The 19,673-nt window shown below is 30.1% G+C and overlaps 2 protein-coding genes across 2 annotated transcripts in view; one reads left to right on the top strand and one right to left on the bottom strand.

The window, feature by feature from the left end:
- LOC143069520 (uncharacterized) overlaps positions 1-19,673 on the bottom strand; it is a 384,816-nt gene that overhangs the window by 285,418 nt on the left and 79,725 nt on the right. The window lies entirely within an intron of this gene.
- The window catches only part of LOC143069518 (uncharacterized), a 73,073-nt gene that overhangs the window by 6,915 nt on the left and 46,485 nt on the right, over positions 1-19,673 (top strand). The window lies entirely within an intron of this gene.

Below are 19,673 nucleotides of genomic sequence, written 5' to 3'. Positions count from 1 at the left end.
CGTTTAACACATAATGAATCCCGATCAATAAACATTTTTGTTTAGTCTAAATAAAGAGAAATATATATCCGATACGTTTTAAGGATGTTGGTAAGTCTTGTTTTTTTACTTTTTGCCAAATATAAGGAATCCTCTAGTTTTATGCAATTTGAAATTATACCGACTAACCCAATTTTTTTTCAGAAATTTATTACACATAGCGTAAAAACCCATTTTGAAAATCCTTGTTAATTACTTTTACTTTTTGAAAGATAACAAGTGCCAATTTTAATAATATAAAGTCTCGAGAGAATCATCTCAAATATTCGATGGCTGTCATTTGTCTGCTTATTAAGTTATATTTTATACATACTATAAATCTAGAGCAGTCTTTCTAAAAACTTGTTATTCTAAGACACAGTAGCGGACACACGTACATGTAAGTTCCAAGTGAAGGTTTTGCTTTCTTTTAATTGTAAGTATAAACACCAATGCATACTTTTATTCAAAAGAGAAATAATATCCTGACAAGACAGTAGCAACATTAGCATATTGCTGTAAAGTGTCAATTCTGAATGACATTAGATTTTATGACGATGTATTTTCTTATCAGCAGGTTCACTATTTGTAGGATGCTTTATTCTTTGATGTTTTCACTAGCTTTAACAAATGCCTTCTGAACTAAGACGTGTAGATCTTTGCACTTGATCCTTGTTCATTATTGTATGTGAAATTGAGAATTGAAATGGGGAATGTGTCAATAAGACAAACCCCCAATCTAAAGGCAAACACAGGCGGAGGCCACCAATAGGACTTTGACACAGCAGGAATTTGCCCCCTTACGCGGGCTTCAGTTGTTCCCTAAATGAAGGTATTAGTTATTTACCGTTTTTCAATGGTTCTAAATCGATTTATCTGAACAACCCAATATATAGCGAGGGAAACACTTGAGCAATAAGAGGAATTAGAATTGGAACAATAGAACAGTGTTATATATAAGGTTTATAACTGCGTGATACGTATTTCTAGAACTCAAAAATGCATGCTCAAGTATATCAGCAGCATCCTGCAAAAAATATTTTTTAATTAGTTGTTTTCTCTTTCTGAAAGGATTGACAATAAAAGACAGTCTGTATCTAATGAATTAACGATTCTTGTTTCTGTGTATCATCTTTGAGGATAACACTCTATATACAGATGTTGTTTGAATGCCAAAATTCTTTACATAAAGACAACAGTAGAATACCGCTGTTCAAAAGTCATAAATCGATCCACCTATAGTTGACAGGTAGCAACTAGAGAGTTAACGTTAGCGTAATGGCATAGGCTAATATTTTTTGTTAACCTGAAATCTTTGAATAGTAATAATAGAAATGGCCTAAGTAATGCTTTTCTGTCATGCTCTATTGTACATATTTTAAATGAATACGTCTGTGTCTAGTATTTTTGCTTTTACGCTGATTGGAAGTCTTTTTGTTTCTTTTAATCAAACAAATAATTCAAAAACTCTGGACCCGCTACTTCTATTTTCAGCATGGCAAGTGAAGTAATAAATATAACACTAACCGTAGCGATATGTAGGTGTTTAATGTTTGTCTATAAAATCGTTCTTCATCCTTTTGATTACTCGTATTCACAGAGTTTGAAACCTTGACAGAAATAATATCCTCTATCATATTCAAGGTCTGATAATTATTGTAACCAGTTGTCCGAACTATTCTGAATATCATAATTATTCAGAATATAGAAAATGACAACTGTTTGAATATAGCTTGTTATTCATCTGATTAATGATAAGTAAGTTCACCAATACAAGGCATGTAATTTTATTAAAGGTAACGATATATTAAACTATTTGTTGTTTTGTTTTTTTACAAGCTTGACTATATTTTGTAAACTCTATTGTAATTCAAATTGTCCCTTACGTGCTCATTATAAAAAAAAATGATATGGTTTTGGTGCAATTGAGACAACTATCCACCAAAGACAAAAACAATAGGAGTTCAACAATTTGATTTTCTTGTACTAAGATATAAGGAGATAAGATCAGATATAAGTCACTGTATGGCTCTAAACGATTAACAAACACCTGATTGCAAGCCAGCCACAACAGACTTCTACAATTGCATTTACTCTTTTTTGAGACGTTATGTTATTCTATTGGTTTTGGTTTGATATGCCTGTCCTTTGGTTACTGTCTTAATGAAACATATTCAACCATATTTATCTTTGCATTTTATTTTCTATCAAAGTAATAACTGAATTTGAGAAAAATATATTTGTTGTTCAATTTTCGTTCTAAGTTTTCTTACAGATATCAAACTATCGAGCTTACAAGAAACAATGAAACACAAATGCGTGGTGGTTCTTGGTGAACTAGGTAAAATTATTTGAAATAGATAAAAATTATTAGTTGAAATGAATTATCTGGTTCAATCATCTTCTGCAACACTTGATAAGAGTTGTATATATTTCATACTATTGTCAGAAAATTAAAAAGGTAAAATTCGTTGAGATATCCAAGGAAAAATGGTTACCGATACAAAAAATTGACATCATCTACAGTATCGAAGAGTCATTCAAAATATAAACTGTGACTGTTGTTTGCATCTCAGTATGTCCAACCTAAATTACACGTATTTCCCTCTCGAGGACAACACACACTTATTACGTAATGCTTGGCCTTATTCAGACTTAATTTGCACTGATATTAACATGAACAATACCATACTGTATGTATTTTGAGGCGTTAACTGCAACTCTCATGTCAAATGAAAACAAAGCATCAATTCCTTGAAATATAGTTGGCTGCAATAATGGAAGGCAAAGATATAGCTTTAATGGTAGGTTCCTAATTTTGAAAGTTTTCAAGGCGCCCTCATTGGTTAAAACATTGCTTAGAGTTGTTCAGTCTCTAGTTTTGTATGTCGTCTTTTGTGTACTATTGTTCGTCTGTTGTTTTTTCCAAGATATTATCAGTTATTTTTAAGATGAGTCCAATTTCGATGAATTATGTATTTTGAGGAAATTGGTGAGTCTTATTTCACATTGATTAATTGATTGTGGTTGTTTTAAAAGCAGAAAACAGACGAAGACCAGCAATCGGTAATCAACATAGCGAGAAAATCACGCACCCATAGCCTGGATTCAGCTGGCTCCTGAACAAAAGTTGGTACCAGTTCAATGAAAATGGGCGTCACACTGAACTTCAAGACATAGAAATGAAATTAAAAATAACTTGCAAGACTAACAAAGGCAAGAGGCTTCTGACTTGGGACAGGCGCAAATAAGTGGCTCCAGACCTCGATTAAACTGACTGAAAGATTATGTATTCATGATTTAAAAATTAAGCATAAACCCTTAGTTAGCGATTTAGTATCATATCATCATAAATGATATGACAATAAACATAACCCGTATCATGCCAACAACTGGTTTTAGAATAAAATGTGTTTATTTCCAAAAGAAAGACCCTTCGAATGAATCAATATTAATACCGAAATATACCTTTTTTATGACCTGACAACACGGATCACTTCTAAAAAAGTCCGTTTAAAAGTTCGGTTATCTGTTGAGGTGAATTTAGGCATTTGTGTGCTTTTCATTAAATATTATCATAAAAGGTTTGATGTGAAATACCTGAGCGTATATTTACGAATCATGTCCTTGTACCGATGAAAAGATTATAAAATTTAGTAAATATGCTGTATAACTTTGAACAAACTATAATTACAGACGTATTCAAGAATCAACGCCGAATATAACTGTCCAATAATAACACTCAATTGAATGACAAGTGTTATATTTCAATAATCAAATTTGGGGCCGATTCGTAATTGTATTTGAAATTTAAAAGGCACAAAACGTATACTATTGTGAATTGATATTAGTACACAAGGACTGTATATTTCTACTTGAAAATTTTATTTAAATGAAAATGCTTATTCAGAATATTTTTGTGATAATTCTGTGAAGTTGGAGACTTTATATTATTAACACAAACAACATTTGGTCTTTATAAAGTAAACGAAAATATTCAATGGAAAACTGTGTTTCTTGTTTTCCATGATTGTATATAAAGTAAGAAAAGATATTAAAGTGGAAACAAAGGAAACATTATTTTTAAGGAATTAAGGTAACAAATTTAAAGATTAATAATGGAAATCTAAAACTGCAGGGGTGTAATATTTTAAGTAACTTCTGCAGGAGAAAAGTACGTAGACTAATTTGAATACGGAAACGTGACATATAGCACTTTCGGACACACGGATTGTGCAAAGTGTAATTTCTATTATGTTAAGTTTTGGAATAATACCGCTACTGGTTGATTACCAGTCCACGAGGGTATCAAAAACTCAGAAGTCAGAGCTCTATTTTTTTATTCAAAACTTAAATTTTTGGTTTATTGCGAAACTATAGTTTTAACTATCTCAAACAAAGTTGATATTTAGTCTAAGATGCATGATTTGTTTTATTAGCTGTTATCGGCTTTGAACCTGCTGTCAGTAACTACGAGTATTCTCAGATCTGTACTTAGTTTCGTTTGTTGTTGGGATGTATAAGTACCAGGCCACGTTCATTTGTATTTGTAACATTTGTATTTTTATCCATCTGATGTGTTAATAAAAAAAAGAAGAAACCTTTTTCAACTGATTTTGATAGTTCGTTCTGATGTTACACCACTGTCCCAGGTTAGGGGGAGGGTGTGGATCCCGCTAATATGTTTAACCCTGCCACATTCTCTGTATATGTGCCTGTCCAAAGACAGGAGTCGCAAACTCAGTGATTGTCGTTTGTTCATGCGTTACATATTTCATGTATTTGTGATACGTTCATTTTTTGTACATAAATTAGGCCGTTAGTTTTCTCGTTTGAATTGTTTTACATTGTCATTTCGGGGTCTTTTATAGCTGATTATGCGATATGGGCTTTGCTTATAGTTGAAGGTTGTACGTTGATCTATAGTTGTTAATTTCTGTGTCATTTGTTCTCTTAACTTTGAATTTTCAGTGTTTTTGCATTTTCTGAAACACTTTTTAGCATATATATATAAAAGAACAAGTAATAAATGTTTTCTATGTTGTAATGAAGATTTTGTACTTTTGGTCTGTTAGAATCTAATGGCATCTTATAGGATTAAGTGCCGATGAAATGTTTTAATATTAGGTTAATTGATTATTACTTCACCTTGGTTCATTATAAGCCCCATATGACCTTTTACAAAAGGTTGGGTGACATATGACCTTGAACATAACAACCAGAAGTGACCTTTAGAAAACGTGATGTAGCTATTTTTGGACTTAAACAGGAACTTGCTTCTTTTTACTGAAGTTAAAAATTGAAGTTGAAAGACCTCCAATTGATCTCTGAACAATTGGTTTTTATTTATTAAGTCTTTCAACTTTTCTTTGGAAAGACCTAGTGTATGAGTTCTGATTATTATTATTAGGTCTTTCCACTTTTCTGTGGAAAGACCTATTGTATTTCTTCTGATTATTTTTTTCCGCCTAATTTTGTTCTTGCGATAAATATTTGTTTCGCAATATGTCGCTTAGATATTTCTCATATGGTATCGTATAGTTCATGCGCTTTTAAATTTCACCCTGCTAAGACGAACAATTTTCTTTGTAAATAAACTCATCATAGATACCAGGACTAAATTTAGTATATAAGCCAGACGGGCGTTTCGTCTACAAGAGATTCATCAGTGACGGTTGAATCCAAAAAAGTTAAAAAGGCCAAATAAAGTACGAAGTTGAAGAGCATATAGTTATCTCCCCGAACACTGTTTTCCTTGTGAGTACATCTCCTCTGTAACCGCAGAAGAAAGCGACAAATTTATTTCATTAAATTGCTCGTTGTATCGATATCATGATTTGTCCCATTTTAACCGAACCGATATGAACACTCCATATGAGAGTTATTTCCTCTTATGCATTTGATATTAGTAATATGCATTTCTAACTGGTAAACCATAAGTGATAGAGACTTACACTACAAACTGCTCAGAGTCTGAATTGACCAGTTTTTGTGCTTGACCAGTAAAATCGAGCACACATTTTACTCGACTAGTCTGGACTGTACTTAACTGTACTTAAGTGTACTCGACTAGGTCTCGGCTTTACTTAATTAGTCTGATTCAGTAATTGATGATCTAGGTGCAGCCTGAAATAGTCTTGACCAAGGCTCGACTTAGTCTCAACCAGTATCGACCTGTCTCGACCTGTCTCGACTAGTCTTGACCTTCAAATTTAGTCTTGACTGGTGTAAATCAGCCCATCTAACTCAATTAAATATTGATCGTACCAAATTCTAGCTTATTTGGTAGTTTGATTTATTGCTGTGAAATGAAAGAATTTCCACAATAGGTAAAAATAAAAATGGTTATATAAATTCAGATAGGCATCTATATTTTTTTTTATTACTTTTTCAAATCCACTTGGATATTCATCAAATATGTAGCTATCTTAGATATATATTAAGCTTACTTAATCCCAGGTCATTTTGTAGTTTGTTGTATTGCTGACAAATTTAAAAATCACATTAAGGTGGTAGCTAACACTACAGGGAGATAACTCTGTAAAGTCAGCTAAACGTTTTAATTACGTTGTGTTGTAAAAGGAATATTTAGCTTCTCAATGGTCAAAATTGGTGTTTGTTGATCAAAATTGCTATCTAACCAGTGTAATTTTTCTGACAAAAGGGTTGGTTCAAAAAAAAAAAAAAAAAATATTTTTGTTAGAGTGTCAAAGTAAAACTTTGACAAAATGTTTAGAAAATTAAACGAGCCAAATTAATTTTAGCGAAAGTGTTGGGTACCATCTTAATCTAGGTAAAAAGGCTAGGAATTGCAATTTCAGACAAAATAGAGTTAATGAAATTCAATTTTTGTTTATAGCTTTTTTGATTCAACTTGGATTTTTATCAAACTATGCAGCTATTTTAGATATATATTAAGCTTACTGAATCCCCGGTCATTTTGTAGTTTGGTGTATTGCTGTCAAATTTAAGAATTTGATTAATCTTGGTAAAGAAGGCTAGGATTTGCAATTCGGACAAAACAAAGAAAGTACACTTTAATTATCTAAATAACTTTTCAAATCAACTTGGACATCATAAAACTATGCAGCTATCTTAGATATATATTAAGCTTACTGAATCCCAGGTCATTTTGTGTTTTCTTGTACTGCTGTCAAATTCAAGAATTAAATTAATCTAGGTCAAAAAAGCTAGAATTTGCAGTTCGAACAAAATAGAGATAGTATAGATATATATTAAGCTTACTGAATCTCATGTCATTTTGGTTTTGCTGTATTGCTGTTAAATTTAAGAATTAAATTAATCTAGGTCAAAAAAGCTAGAATTTGCAGTTCGAACACAATGGAGATAGTACACTTTAATTGTTTTAATAACTTTTTCAAATCAACTTGGATTTTCATCAAACTATGCAGCTATCTTAGTTACATATTGATCGTACTGAATTCTAGGTCATTATGAAGTTTGGTGTATTGCTGTCAAATTCAAGAATTAAATTAATTTAGGTAAAAAAAGCTAGGTTTTTGGTAGTTCGGACAAAATTTAGATAATACTCTTTAAATTTTGTAATCACTTTTTCAAATCAACTTCGATTTTCTTTAAACTATACAGCTACCTTAGTAATAAATTGATCCTACTGAATCACAAGTCGTTATGTAATTTGTAGTATTGCTGACAAATTTAAGAATAACATTGATGTAGGTTTAAAAAAGCTAGAATTTGCAGTTCAAACAAAATTCAGATAGAACTCTTAAATACAGGATTATTTCAAAGCAACTTGAATTTTCATTCAATTCTACAGCTATCTTTATTATATATTATTGTTACAAAAAACAGGTTATTTGGTAATTTAGTTTATTGCTGTCAAATTAAGATATTAAAATTTTAGGTATCTATCTGAATATTGTCAAAACTAAAAATTAAATTACGGTCTTTACCTATTAACTAGGTCATTAACTTTGACAGCAAATCACCAACATACAAAACAACCTTGGTTTTTGTATGAAAAATATATAATAAAGATAGCTGAAAAGTTTCATTACGATCCAAGCTGATTTGAAAAAAATATAAAATCTTTAAAAAGACATCTTTTTTTTGTTAAAACAAAAATTTAATATCATGAACTTTCATAACAATCCTTGATAACCTTTTAAAAAAAGAAAATGTGTTCCACAGTAGTACACTAGAAATTTATTTGAATCAAATCTTAAAATATTTTTTTGTCAAATTTAATGACATGGCACTATACATGGTTCAATCACATCAGTACACGTGAGTTTTTCAGGTAAAAAGAAAGCCCTACTTTTCTTAAACTCGTGTATAACTTATCTGTTGAATTCAAAAAAGCTTTGCGATTTATATTTAACAAGATGTTGCAACTTTGAAAAAAATGTTATCTAGAATTTAAAACTCTCTGGTAGATGTGATTTTTTTTAATAAGTTTGCCCCAAGCAGGAGGTATTGCTTTATAAATCACCACAAATCAGAAGAACTATTTTAATAATTTCTTTAATGTTTCATCCCTTTTTGATATATTTATTTAATATATATCAAAAAGGAATAAAACATTAAAGGAATTATATAAGTCATAAAAAAGTTATTAAAAATATTAAAGTGTACTATCTCTATTTTGTTCGAATTGCAAATTCTAGCTTTTTTTTACCTAGATTAATTTGATTCTTAAATTTGACAGCAATACAAAAAAAATGACCTGGGATTCAGTAAGCTTAATATATATCTAAGAAAGCTGCATAGTTTGATTAAAATCTCAGTTGATTTGAAAAAGTTATTAAAAAAATTAAAGTGTGCTACAGTACTTGCAACCTTAGGCGTTACTGTTTGACGTGAACTTGACTGATCGGTGAATGATCGGTGACGGATGTTTGACTGATCGATGACTGATCGGTGATCGGTGACCCATAGGATCCGTCAGATAAGTCAAATAACCTATGTAAGAGTTACCCTGACAACTGTCACCGATCGATCAGTAAATTAAATTTATGCACGGATCGGACGGATACGTATATATTTAAAATTCTTATATAAACCGAACTCCACAGTGTTTACAATCGATGAACGCGGACCTCTACGAAGACACCTTAATTTACACGTTATAATTTGTAATAAAATTAGTTGCAATAAAAAAGTAAAAATAGTTTAACAGAATAAGATGCTTAGAGCGTTAAATTGTTTGTGTTGATTAATATTTTCGTATTAAATATTATAAACCTCAGAGACATATAATACATAATTGTATTATGTGACTCAGTTAACATGAACTTATTTCTACGAAAATGGTTATTGTTGACCGCCATTGGATTTTTGAACTTTTAATAGTTTCGAATAGGTTGTTTTTTTCATGAAAATTAAAAGAATGTCAAAGAAATGATATTAAAAGTTTGTTCCCATTGTTTAGAATTACCAAAATTAATCTTCTTTTTATCAAATATTGTACTATTTTATTTGAAATCAGTTATTTTTACCATCTTGAGACAAGTCTTCTAATCAGAATTGAGATATAATGAGAATTAAAATACTTAAACTTTTAATTTTGTGGAATAAGAATGCAGTTATTGATTTATTTTGATGCATATTATTAACTGTCATATGATTTCAGTACTTTTTGTACATAATGATTGGCTGTTCTTCATAAAATAATTTTACTTTAAGGAAAAAGATATTAAATTTTTGTACGCGTTGCCTAAAATGCAAATATTTCTTCATTTTACTGAAAATTATTGGCCGCCATTGGATTTTTGTACTTTTTATATTTTGAATAGTTTTTTTTTATCAAATTAAAAGAATGGCAGAGAAATCACACTAAAACTTTGTTCGCATTGTTAAAAATAACCAAAATTATTCTTCTTTTTATTAAAAATGATACTATTTTATTTGAAATCAGTTATTTTTACCATCTAGAGACAAGTCTTCTAATCGGAATTGAGATATAGTGAGAATTAAAATACTTAATCTTTTATTTTTGTGGAATAAGAATGCAGTTATTGATTTATTTTGATGCAAATTATTAACCATCATATGATTTCAGTACTTTTTGTACATCATGATTGGCTGTTCTTCATAGAATAATCTAACTTTCAGGAAAAAGATATAAAAATTTTGTACGCGTTGCCTAAAATGCAAATATTTTTTCATTTTACTGAAATTTATTGACCGCCATTGGATTTTTGTACTTTTTATATTTAAGAATAGTTTTTTCTCATAAATTAAAAGAATGTCAGAAAAATCCTACTAAAATTTTGTTCCCATTGTTTTAAATAATTAAAATTATTCTTCTTTTTATCAAAAATGATACTATTTTATTTGAAATCAGTTATTTTTACCATCTTGAGACAAGTCTTCTAATCAGATTTCAGATATAATGAGATTTAAGATACTTAAACTTTTATTTTTGTTGAATAAGAATGCAGTTATTGATTTATTTTGATGCATATTATTAACTGTCATATGATTTCAGTACTTTTTGTACATAATGATTGGCTGTTCTTCATAAAATAATTTTACTTTAAGGAAAAAGATATAAAATTTTTGTACGCGTTGCCTAAAATGTAAATATTTCTTCATTTTACTGAATATTATTGACCGCCATTGGATTTTTGTACTTTTCATATTGAAGAATAGTTTTTTTGTCATAAATTAAAAGAATATCAGAAAAATCATACTAAAATTTTGTTTGCATTGTTTAAAATAATCAAAATTATTCTTCTTTTTATCAAAAATGATACTATTTTATTTGAAATCAGTTATTTTTACCATCTTGAGATAGGTCTTCTAATCAGAATTCAGATATAATGAGAATTAAAATACTTAAACTTTTATTTTTGTGGAATAAGAATGCAGTTATAGATTTATTTTGATGCATATTATTAATCGTCACATGATTTCAGTACTTTTTGTACATCAAGATTGGGTGTTCTTCATAAAATATGCTTACTTTTAGGAAAAAGATATAAAATTTTTGTACGCGTTTCCTAAAATGCAAATATTGTTTCATTTTACTGAAAATTATTTACCGCCTTTGGATTTTTGTACTTTTTATAGTTGAGAATAGTTTTTTTTCATAAAATTAAAATAATATCAGAAAAAACATACTAAAATTTTGTTCGCATTGTTTAAAATAATCAAAATTATTCTTCTTTTTACCTATTTTGTTCGAAATTGCAAATTCTAGCTTTTTTGACCTAGATTAATTTATTTCTTAAATTTGACAGCAATACAACAAAAAACAAAATGACCAGGAATTCAGTAAGCTTAATATATTTATAATATAGCTGCCTAGCTTGATAAAAATCCAAGTTGATTTGAAAAAGATATTCAAAAAATTAAAGTGCAATATCTCTATTTTGTTCGAACTGCAAATTCTAGCTTTTTTGACCTAGATTAATTTAATTTTTAAAAATTTGACAGCATTAAAAAAAAAAGAAATGACCTGGGATTTAGTAAGCTTGATATATATCTAAGATAGCTGCCGAGTTTGATGAAAATCCAAGTTGATTTGAAAAAGATATTCCAAAAATTAAAGTGTACTATCTCCATTTTGTTAGAACTGCAAATTCTAGCTTGTTTGACCTAGATTAATTTAATTCTTAAATTTGACAGCAATACAACAAAAAATAAAATGACCTGGGATTCAGTAAGCTTGATATATATCTAAGAAAGCTGCATAGTTTGATGAAAGTCTAAGTTGATTTGAAAAAGTTGTTAAAAAAATTAAAGTGTACTATTTCTATTTTGTTCGAACTGCAAATTCTAGCTTTTATGACCTAGATTAATTAATTTCTTAAATTTGACAGCAATACAACAAAAAATCAAATGACCTGGGATTCAGTAAGCTTGATATATATCTAAGAAAGCTGCATAGTTTGATGAAAGTCTAAGTTGATTTGATAAAGTTGTTAAAAAAAAATAAAATGTACTATCTCTATTTTGTTTGAACTGCAAATTCTAGCTTTTTTGACAGAGATTAAATTATTTCTTAAATTTGACAGCAATACAAAAAAAAATAAAATGACCTGGGATTCAGTAAGCTTGATATATATCTAAGAAAGCTGCATAGTTTGATGAAAGTCTAAGTTGATTTGAAAAAGTTGTTAAAAAAATTAAAGTGTACTATTTCTATTTTGTTCGAACTGCAAATTCTAGCTTTTATGACCTAGTTTAATTAAATTCTTAAATTTGACAGCAATACAACAAAAAATCAAATGACCTGGGATTCAGTAAGCTTGATATATATCTAAGAAAGCTGCATAGTTTGATGAAAGTCTAAGTTGATTTGAAAAAGTTGTTAAAAAAATTAAAGTGTACTATTTCTATTTTGTTCGAACTGCAAATTCTAGCTTTTTTGACCTAGATTAATTAAATTCTTAAATTTGACAGCAATACAACAAAATATCAAATGACCTGGGATTCAGTAAGCTTGATATATATCTAAGAAAGCTGCATAGTTTGATGAAAGTCTAAGTTGATTTGATAAAGTTGTTAAAAAAAATAAAATGTACTATCTCTATTTTGTTTGAACTGCAAATTCTAGCTTTTTTGACAGAGATTAAATTATTTCTTAAATTTGACAGCAATACAAAAAAAAAACAAAAAAATGAACTGGGATTCAGTAAGCTTAATATATATCTAAAATAGCTGCCTAGTTTGATGAAAATCTAAGTTGATTTGAAAAAATAATAAAAAAAAATAAAGATGCCTATCCGAATTTATATTACCTACAGTAAAATTAAATTCTTTCATTTCACTGCAATAAATCAAACTACCAAATAAGCTTGAATTTTATAAGATCAATATTTAATATAGTAAGATGGGCTGATATACACCAGTCAAAACTAAATTTGAAGGTCAAGACTAGTCGAGACAGGTCGAGCCTTGGTCAAGACCATTTCAGACTACACAAAGATCATCAAGTACTGAATCAGACTAATTAAGTGAAGTCGAGACCTAGTCGAGTACACTTGAGTACAGTTAAGTACCGTCAAGACAATGTCGAGACTAGTCGAGTAAAATGTTTGCTCGATTTTACTGGTCGAGCACAAAAACTGGTTAATTCAGACTCTGAGCAGTTTGTAGTGGCCGTTTATTTGATTGTCAAGGATGAATTAGAACCAAATCATTATAAAAAGAAAACAAGAGCCGAATCAATCTTTAGTCAACTTTATATGGGGAGTTGAAACCTTGGTTTTTAAAGGATTACAAATCGCTAATGCATAATGTAAATTATGCAGAAGTCAATGTTGTTACCTCCCAAATGGTTATTTCTAAAAAACAATATGTACGGACTTTGACAAATCTGTGGTACTTTCTGCCCTTTTTAATTTGTCACCAAACTGCACAATTTCTTCGCTTCAAATCGGAATTAATTACATCAGAAGTGGTATGGGCATGAGTAAATGAATGCTTTCACAGACAGGCCTTTAATAAAAATTTCTCAAAAGTCTATGATTTAAAACACAAGGTACTCAAAATAACGAACGTTCAAATTATATACAGACCAATACTTGTAATTACTTGTTATTCTTTGTAATCACCGGAAATATATCCGAATGTGGTGCAGGACCTGTATACCCAAAATTTCCAATATGCTAGTTTTATAATTTTATCATAAGTAACTTCCATATGTATACCGTATGATACTGTTTATTCTGCTATAATCCTGAATAAAATGGAAATAGTGAATGGTCACCAACAGGTCTTCAATGCAGCGAGAAATTCCTGCACCCGGAGGCGTTCTTCAGCTGGTCCCTAAGCAAATATATATATACTAGTTCAGTGATAATGAACGCCATACTAAACTCCAAATTGTACACAAAAAACTAAATGCATGTATACCAATTTGCAACAATTTGAATAGATACCAATGAAGTTAATGGTTTAACCAGTAAGTGCTTACGTGAAACATGCCACGTAAGTCACACAATGATGGATCATTTGAATATGTAATAAGAGGTGTTAAATTTACACAAACAAGGGTGGTCGTCTTCTTTATAATGGTATAGTAGTACTGTGACCAAATTATTTTAGCAACAATTGGAACATACACGTTGTCATCTGTGACACAAGATATTCCATAACGGTTTGTAATTTGACTTATCACATATTTGTTACGAATACGTTGGATTTTGCATTATGCTTTAACCTTAAAATTGCCAGGGGCAAAAAAAGAGGTTATTGGTTATTTTGCCCTAATTCCAAATGACGTAACGTCATTGTGTACTTAACGACAGTTTTTAACACTTTTGTGATAAGAAATTGAAGATTTTATCAATTATGTTTTATTGAATTGTTATAATTGATTTGTTTTGCTCTCAATTCTGCAGAACTTAAATATGTGATAAATAGATTATAACATGTCTTTTCCATATTGGCCCTTTATGGGAGTCTCGGGATGATACCAGGGCCAATATGGAAAAGGGCATGTTATAATCTATACAAATAGTATCATGTTTGCAATAAACATGATAAGTTATTCAAATATTATAACCACTTTTATAGTTCGTGTCATATTTGAGTTATTAGAAACAAGAATGTGTCCCCAGTACAGGGATGCCACACTCGCACTATCATTTTCTATGTTCAGTGGACCGTGAAATTGGGGTCGGACTCTAATTTGACATTAAAATTAAAAAGATATTATCATAAGGAACATATATACTAAGTTTCAGGTTGATTGGATTTCAACTTCATCAAAACTACCTCGATCAAAAACTTTAACCTGAAACTAGACAGACGAACGAACGAACGAACGGACGCACAGACCAGAAAACATAATGCCCCTCTTCTATCGTAGGTGGGGCATAAAAAGTAAAATCACAGAAATGCTGAACTGCCTAGAAAACTGAATACGGAAAGTTTCTAATCAAATAGCAAAATAAAAAGCCTAAACACATCAAACGAATGGATAACAACTGTCATATTCCTGACTTGGTGAATGGATTTTCTTACGTAGCAAATGATGGGTTGAACCTTGTTTCATGGCTAGCCAAGCCTCTAGAATTAAGAACAATCAATTTTTACTAAAAATCCAATCAAGAATGATTGCTTAACGTGTTTAATGAATTCACAACGGGAAAAAATATTCCTTTAATCGATCTAATAAGCAATGAGAGAAAATCCAAATATCAGACGAGACAGTGTTATTTTGATGTGACACCATTATTTTGTTCTACTACGAAATTGTACTTAACAAATGAAAAACGGTAAATTATTTATTGTTAAAGTATCATAAACAACTACATATTATCTTTTTGACTGTAACATGATTATTATTGAAAAAAGTAAGACAACAAAAATACTGACCCCTGACGAAAAAAGAAAAAAAATCTTATTTCTTTAGTTCTGTAATTCAGGACATCGATTGCCTAATGAACTGTAGTAAATTAAAATTATATTATTTGGAAGATCAATAAGGTGTAACAATTCATTCGCGCTTTTTGCATTTCTATAAACAATAATTACGGATTAGTGAATAGTCAATGTCAAATTTAAGTCGTATTTAAGACGAACAAATGTGACCGTGATAGAAATAATAAAGGTTTAATAGTACAAAGATCACTATAGACCCTCGGTTCGAATCAATAGAGATTATTGCTCTATCAAATGTCATGTTAACCTCTATTAAAAATTTTAATTTTATACTAATTATTTAATATTTAAATAAAATACGATATAGTTTTGCGCTTTAACATAATGTATTTAACTGCTTTTATTACTTGAAGATAATTATATAATAATAAAGTTAAAATATGAGATAGGTGCGCACGTTATTCAAATTATGAATGAATTCATAACGGGGATTACACAGACCGATAGAAAAACAGAATTAACACAGACAATTAAATGTTTATATTATACAAGGATATTTTTGTAACCCGGATTTGTTTTTGTCTCAATTGATTTATGACTTTAGGGCAGAGGTATACTGCTGTTGCCTTTATGTGTTACCATGAAGTAGTGATCAACTTTATATTATAATAGATTTAAACTTACACTGTTTCATCTTGGCCCTGGTATCGTCCCGAGACTCCCATATTGTCCAGAGGCTTAATCATAGGGCCAATATGGGTCGAAGGATGACACCAGGGTTAATATGAGAAAGGCATGTTATAATCTTTTAGTCACGTATCTAATTTCTTCAAGAAAGAGAAAAAGATATGTTCTTAAGAACTATTTGATTCACCACTAGTTCTTGCTGCCCTAAATTTTATATATGCAGTTCATACGCACGTTCAAATACAGTAACACTTTTTTTTACCAAAACAGTTGTTGTCTTTATATATCTGAAATATGCGGGTAAATATGTGGTGGCCTCTGTTAAATTAGATAACTTAAGGTGGCTCGGGACTATTCGACTGCGCATAATTTCACGCATGAATTACAAAAGTATTTGTTGTAAATTCGATATAATTTTTTAAAATATTTTGATTGATTAGAAATGTTAAATCATTGTAGTTATGTGACTTATAGAATATTTTCGTTATTATCCGTATTTGTAAAAGGATCAAAATGACATTTCACCCATTTTCACCATTTCCCCGCAAAAATTTGGGTTTTAAGGCCAATTATTTTTTTTTCTTATTGGTGACCTATGGTTTTTTTTGCTCATTCTTTGAAGCTATATTTCAGCTCTTTATATTACAGTTTTGGACCAATTGTCATAGAACGTTTTTTTGATATTCCGATAAAAATATGTCAACACCTCCATTTTCCCTATCATTTCATTGAAAAATGGTCCCTTTTACATACCTGTTTAAAACTAAAATTTTGAGCTTAAATGGTCCGTAACCCCCTATTTTTTTCGACCAATTTGATTCACTTTTTGTAAAGATTAAAATAACAAGAAATACGGCTGATAGAAACTTCGAATAGTCCCGAATTGTTTTAGGATTCAGGCGATTTACAACTTAACATTACGTGAATATTTGTACACAATTCAAATACAGTTTAGATACAATTTTTCGTAATCGTTTGGCACAGTGATATGAGTTAACTTTTATCATATTTTTTAAATGGCTATTATTTTGAAAGGTGTTGCTGTGTATCTTTACTTCAAACCACACCAAACAGGAGAAGATATTGTTTTCTTTAGAAACAAAAACTCTGCATACCTTTTACTACCTGCATACCTTGGATTTTCATCGGATTAATGTTTTTGAAGCGTACTCCGCATCACAATAGTCTTTACTTAGACTCATGTGTAGTTTGACCTTTGCACAGCCCTTCAGTTTACACAACTACTTACAGGAGATCAGTTAGTTTTAATGCAGAAGTAATAAGTTCTATCTAACTAGTCAATTCTCCAACATCATACATGTAGATATAGGAAGATGTGATAAGAGTGCCAATGAGTTAACTCTCCTTCAAAGTTACAATTTATAAAAAGTAAAGTATTATAGGTCAAGGTACGGCATTCAACATGGAGCCTTGCCTCACACAGAACTGCAAGCTATAAAAGGCCCCAAAAAATTACTAGTGTAAAACCATTCAAATAGGGAAACTCACGGTATAATCTAAATATATAAACGAGAGACGAGAAACATGTATAAACTACATACATAGAGGACAACCACTGTACATCAGATTCCTGACTTAGGACAGGTGCACACATTTTCAGCGGGATTATACGTTTTAATTGTACCAAACCTTCTCCCTTTTCTGAAACAATAGTATACCATCACAACATAGAAATACACACTATAAAATATCAATTGGAAGGATCATGTATGATCACTTATTCAAAAATGAAAAGTAAATTCACAAAAATACTGAACTTCTAGGAAAATTCAAAACGGAAAGTCCCTTATCAAATGGCAACATCGAATGATAAAACTCATCAAACGAACGGACAACAACTGTCATATTCCTGACTTGGTACAGGCAGTTAAATTTCAAATGTAGAAAATTGTGAATTGAACTATTTTTTTAGTGTTAAACTGTGCCATTGTATGACAGAATTTTGGGGTTCGGGGGGAGTAAATGGCTATTTCTTCACTTGAGCATCGAGATTTGAACATTATTTAAGAAATAACTCATGAGGGTTGAATATATCGCGATTTTACCACGGGTTGGCCCTTGATGACAATTATTTTACCCTGAGCGATAGTTAGGGCTAAAATATCGGCAGAAAGATACAACCCGTGGTAAAATCACGATATTCAAGCCCCCATGACTTATTTCGATTTTAATAGGACTAATACGTCGATTCTTTTGTTCTTTTGGATTAAAGCGCTCTAGGTAGAGGCAAATATTTGCCGTTCCCATAAATAAACGCACTATTAAATTAGCGTAAAAGAACGGAGCAAACTGAATTAGTGACATGCTTAAACTATTTATAATAACGTATTTAGATAGTTTTGGATGATTTTAAATGATAATTTACTCGTATGTCTTACATGTTTAAAAAAAAACCGCCTTATACCATATTTTAGGATCGTTTTTTTACGTTTCCTTGTTGTGATGATTTGCGGTTTCACAAGCGTTTATTTTCCCGTTAAAGGCTTATATTCTTACGCTTACATCGTTCTATGACATCGAAAAGTTCATTCATAAAAGAACATGTGACGTGGGAGTATGATCGGAACAGCCCAGGACATATGTTCGTATTTTACCACGGGTGTGTACTCAAAGGGTTTGAAGGACGTCATGTTAGAATACGAGTTATATTACAGACGTTTCCATGTGAAAACTCATCAAACATGGCCCTCACTTTTCACATATTTGTCTATGATATCTTTACACATATTTTAGTACTTATGTTTTAATTTTGTTGTTTTATTATAATTCTTTATAACAGTCTTTCATAGTTCTATTAAGAATGGCACATATATTCTAAATTTGTATATTGTGTACTTGATAGTATATTGTGTTGTATGTGGTGAGACTTTAATAAACTATTGAATCTGAATTTACTTAAAACGATATTTCAATATTTATCGTATGTATATTTTATCAAGATGCAAGGATATATAGCTTAAAATGTTATTAAAACACTATTCAATGAGACTGATTATTAACTTCAAATATGACGAGCACGTTTAAAATTTCGGTTAGTTTACCGATTAATATTAAATGTATCGTGTCAACATTAATAAAAGGATCTTTTGACTTGAGGATTCTGTTAATTGGCTAAGGCCGTACAGTGACATATAGTTGTTAATTTCTGTATCATGTAGTCTCTTGTGATTAGTTGGCTCATTGACAATCATAACACAATTTCTTTTTTATACTTAGATATTTTCTTAAATTCACACAGTTATAGATTTTAATGTTAATAATGTTTTTAACAACATGTTTGAATTTTATGTGGTCTTTTAAGATTTTTGGATAAGAAAGTCTATTATGAGTTTTATGCATGTAGACGAAACGCATGTCTGGCGAGAACAATTGTAATCCTTGAATCTATGATAAGTTTATTCTTTAACAAGTTAAAGAAATCATAAATGATGTAAAGTTTGGCAAGGGTTTATTTTCCGTAAAAAAAAAATAGTAACCAAAAATAAAATTAATATAGAAAGTTTAACAAAACATTGTTATTCAAATGTTTTAATTTTGATATAAAACAACCTTCGGTGTGATATTTTACAAACACGTGTATATATTGTAAAACTTGCAATGTGTTCTGCTTTAGCAATATTAATAGCTAA

This window comes from Mytilus galloprovincialis, chromosome 3 (assembly GCF_965363235.1).
Source record: "Mytilus galloprovincialis chromosome 3, xbMytGall1.hap1.1, whole genome shotgun sequence".
Taxonomy (NCBI): Eukaryota; Metazoa; Mollusca; class Bivalvia; order Mytilida; family Mytilidae; genus Mytilus; species Mytilus galloprovincialis.
Note: the sequence above shows the minus strand (reverse complement) of the source record. Positions and strands in the feature narration are given on the sequence as shown.